Source organism: Hipposideros armiger, unplaced genomic scaffold (assembly GCF_001890085.2).
Source record: "Hipposideros armiger isolate ML-2016 unplaced genomic scaffold, ASM189008v1 scaffold_289, whole genome shotgun sequence".
NCBI classification, from domain to species: domain Eukaryota; kingdom Metazoa; phylum Chordata; class Mammalia; order Chiroptera; family Hipposideridae; genus Hipposideros; species Hipposideros armiger.
The window spans coordinates 13,343-18,402 of NW_017731639.1; positions in this window are offsets into that span (position 1 = coordinate 13,343).

Here is a 5,060-nt window from a genome sequence, read left to right on the forward strand (position 1 = left end):
TGAATAATATCTTTTAAAAATTTTATAAATGAAACTATGATAGTTTTATTTTCATTTTCAATTTTACTTCAGAGCCACATGTACGTACCCAAAGAGCCGCATGTGGCTGGCGAGCTGCAGTTTGCCGACCCCTGATCTAGAATCACCAGCTGGTCACACTTGGCCACATTTGCTTGATCAATCTGTATGTGTGTACATATTCTATTCTTTGAACCATTTGAAAATAAGTCATAGATATCATGACCCATCACTTCTAAATACTCTGTACTCCTAAGAATGAGGAAATAGCCTATGTAACCATAGCACCATTCACAAACCCAAGAAGCTTAACACTAGTATAACATTATTTATCCACATTCATATTTCCCCAATTCCCTTTAATATCCAGGATCTAATCAGGAGTCACACATTGCATTTAGTTATCATGTCTCATTAGTCTCCTTCAATCTAAAGTAATCCCCCCTCCCCATTTCTTGTGTAGTTGTTTATGACACTGATATTTTTAAAGAATCCCACAACCTGAATTTGTGTTATCAGTCTCCTAGAACAGCTGTAACAAAGTACCACAAATTTTGTACCATAAAAAAAAACCCCGAACAAACATAAATCTGTTGATTCACTGTTCTGGAGGCTAGAAATCTAAAATCAAGGAGTTGGCAGCATCACGCCCCCTCCCAAGGCTCTCGGGGAGAATCCTTCCTGCCTCTTCCAACTTCTCCGTGGCTCCAGGAGTTCCTTGGTTCGAGGCAGCATCACTCCAATTTCTGCTTCTGTCTCCACATGTTGGTCTTCCCTGTGTTCCTGTAAGTACACCATTCACTGGATTTAGGGTTTACTCCAGTGTCACCTCATCTTAACTAATTATATCGGCAAAGACCTGATTTTCAAATACAGTTACAGTCTGAGGTACTGGGCATTCATTCTTTAATATATGAATTTTGGGGGGAGACCCAATCTGACTATAACAGTGTGATTGTTCCCCTTTAACTGAAATGAGCTTGAAGAGTTTTGTCAAGAGTATTTCATAGGTGATGTTGTATCTTTCCTGTTGCATCAGTTTGTCCCATTATTGGTGTTGCCAAGTTTGTTCACTTAGCTCAGGTGGTGTCTGCCAGAGTCCTTTGTTATTAATAAGTAATCTGTGAGCGTGGGAACAAAACTGAGACAGGGTTCAAGTGCAAGTCTTTATTTGGAAGCTGCTCTAGGACCAGAGAAAGCCCTCAGGCCTCGGGCGCTGCTGCCTCACAAGTTCCGGCTGAGGGGGACGGCCAGGCGTTGACAGCATCTGCTACAGTGGCCTGTTTTTGTTTTTGTTTTCCTTGTAAAAGCTAGAGGTTTATTGTTATTTTGTGACTAATAAACTGTCAAATTGGTTAGGACATGATCCCACCCTGTATACCACCATTTGCCATGTGTCTTTGCTCTCTCTGCCTTATGCCTCACTCTGGTTTCCAATGGCCTCTTAAACTCACTTGATGAGCAAGTAACAGACCTGAGCTACTTGGTCTTTAGCTACATGTTTAGGAGTATCCTCCGTACCATGTCCTACTTTGTCAATTTCAGTTGATTTTTGTGTCCTATTTTTATGACCTTAGGAACCAGAGTTAATAAAGGGTCTGCTTCTCACAGGCTGTGGATTCTGAGTTACCCATAACATGGCAGGTGAGCAAAGATGTAACGTGACATTACAGAAGGGCCAAGAAAGGATGGTGAGGAAATGCATATGGCGCTGCAGGCAGGCCAGGCGTGTGTCCTTGCTCTCTAGCCAGGCCTGCCACAAGTCCCTGCCACTGCCCAGCAGCCCACACTGGGTACCATTCTGAGTAACCGTTGAAGCACAGGTCTTCTCAGGGACTGAATTGCGTCCCTCCACCAAATTCATATGTCGAAGCCTTAACTGCCAATGTGACTATATTTGTAGGTAGGGCCTTTAAGGAGGTAATTAAGGTTAAGTGAGGTCATAAGGGTGGGGCCCTGATCCAATATGAGAGGTGTCCTGGTAAGAAGAGGAAGAGACGCCAAGGATGTGCATACACAGAGGAAAGGCCATGTGAGGACACAGCAAGAAGGCAGCCATCAGCCAAGGAGAGAGGTCTCACCAGATGCCAACCCTGCTGGCACCTTGATCTTGGACTTCCAGCCTCAGAACTGTGAGAAAATAGAGTTCTGTGGTTTAAGCCATCCAGTCTGAGATGCTTTGTTATGGCAGCCCTAGCAAACTAATACAGTACAGTTTGAATTTTTTTACGCTTTGTTCCCTTTTTTTTTCATCTGTCCCAAATCTACTTTCTTATAACTCTCTGAACTTAAAGGAAGAAGTACCTCTCTCCCTGGCTCTAAATCTCTCTTCCTGCCTGGGAGGTAGTCTACTTCCAAACATATCCCATCTGTTGGCTTTCCCATCCTTTAGGGGAAAAAGACAAAATGTAAATATAAATAGACATTACATAACTTTCTTTTCTTCTTTCTATTAACTTCATACTCTCCCTCTCCAAAGACTCTGTTCCTTTCTGGCCTGAGTCATGCAGGCAGCTGTCATGTAAGCCTGCAAGGACAGGAGGGCAGCAGGAGGTAGTTTGTCACCAGAAGGAAAATGTCCTTACAATGAGTTACCCACACACATGAATCTAAAGCAATGCTTCTTTAGTAATCCATGAAGAAGGAAACAGAGTTTCCCCACAATTTCTACCAGACCTATGTTTTTGTAAAATATGACAAAAATAAATTTCTAGAAAAAGTAGAAGACATACAATATAGAAGTCCCAAGTTTCAAGAGACAGAAAATTAATCTGCCAAATTGCTCTGAAAGTTTCTAAAGAGTTATTTCTGTACTTATCACACACACTTCACAAACAGTTCAAAGACAGGCCCAGTAATAAATGAAAGGTTGAAGGACAATAATCTTTATGTGCTGACATCCTGAGAGTTCATGGCCAAAGCCAAAGGACATGGTAGTCCTCACAATTTCCCATCATTACCCAGACAACTCTCTTTACTGTGTCTCTCGTTTACCTCATAAACATATATGTGACAATAGGCCCCTAGTGAGGTCAGCTTTGTGAGGAGTTCCCTGGAACTACTCCAAATAGTTTAGAATGAGTATAAGAGATCACCATGTCACCATGGTGTTCTTCTTGCCAGTGGACCCTACCTTATATCCAGCCAGAGTACCTGGTTTCTAGAAGAGGTGCTGCATGCACCATCCCTGTTCTCTTGGATGACTAACAAGAATAGTACTCCAGGAGCAAAGGGGATCCTTTTGCATAATCAAGATGTAGCAGATGTGGGTGAGTCTAGTCTAGGCCTAAAGGACTATCCCTGACAGTAGCTGATTCCAAAGAAACGTGGTCCCATCACTTAACCTAATTCTTGGCCTTGCCTAGAATATGTTGACATGTCAAATGATGGAAGATTGTGTATTATTAGGCCATAGGAAATGAGCTGAGGAAAAACTGGCATTGTGGATGAAAGAAGCGATAACTAAGGAGAAAATTCCTCGAGAGGGGGTGAGATCCAGAAAACACACGGATGCCTTTGATGGGAAAGGAAGCTGCTGCCTCCGTTGCTAAAAGAAGGGAAAAATAGACAACAGCACATGTGCAGGCAGGTTTGTAAATCTGATGGTGGGGAGGTAAGGGGATAATCATCTGATGGCTCCTGTTTCCTCAATCAAGTATCAGGTAAAGTAGATGGAGGAGGTTAGGAAGCACTAGGAAGGGCAGGAGGTATGCGGGACAGGAGAGAAGAAATGGTTCTCTTGCAAACAGGGACAGTAATCTTACCAGCAAAATAGCACTGGTTGCTGGGTTGTCATGAGAGCCCATCTGGGGGTGTGGAATCATGAATTTTAAAATGAAGCCAATTTGCCCAAATTGTGTGTGTCTCACAGAGTTCAACTCCTGGGTGCAGACTTGGAGCTGGTGGGTGTCTGGGTCTGTTCAGGCAAGTGTGATGTAGGGGGAGAGCGGCGAGGTGATTAAAATGATGGGCCATGGAGTCTAACCTGGAGAAAAAATGTGAAGAAAGGAAAAGGAAGATGGAGATTAAGAAATCAATGGATTTTATGTCGTGATAAGGGTGAAATATGGTGGAAGTTCTTGATGAAGTGTCATAGAAGATAAGAGGTTGGGGTTAGTGTATGTAATGTTTTCAAGGTGATACAAGTTTTGGTAATGTGTGTTCAATCATGCAAGAGAATGGCAATAATAGAGGAAGGAACAAGGTTATTCCTTGGCCATAAGTAGCCAAGGAACTGATTGGCCTGGGTGTTGGGTGGGTCATCCATCGAGATATTGAAATTGTCAAGAAAGATGATGAAGGTGGGGGAAGAAGGATACCGGCTCGTCGAGATAGCATTCAGGAGGAGGAGGAAGTGGTACGAACAGATGCTGTGAGTGTCAAGGGAAGGGAGGAGTGATGGTCCAGAGTGGTAATAGCCCCTTCTACGTGGGACCTCCAAGTCAGCCTGGTTTCAGTTATGGTAAAAAAAGAAATGGGGTGAGCCTGCAACAAGAGGCTCAGGATAGAAGGAGAGATTTGCTTACCATAGATTGGGGTTGCAGAGGGCATGGTGCATTATACACAGGTAATATGTTTTTTATATTATTAATAATGTTTTCATTAATTAAAATGAAATAAATGTTCATTAAAGAAAAATTGGGAAATATGGGGAAGTATAAAAAAGACAATAAAAATAATCTATAGGACCCTTGGTGATAACATTTTTCAATGTTTTATGTATTTTCTTCCAGTCTTTTTGTCTTCCTACGTGTATATGTGTGTGTGTGTGCATGTATATATTACCAAATTAACACCATACAGTGTGTATGATTTTGTGTCCTGAAAAACAACATAGCCTAGTGGTTAAGTACATGGGCTCTGCAGTCATTTGACCTAAATTCAAATGCTAGCTCTGCCATTTATTAGCTGTGTGGTGTTGACCAAGATTCTTAAATTTCTGACTTAGTTTCCACATTTTTAAGTGGACATAATAGTAGAATTAATTATGCCATCAGCTAATGAGGATTACATGAGACAATGTACATATATATTAGCACAAT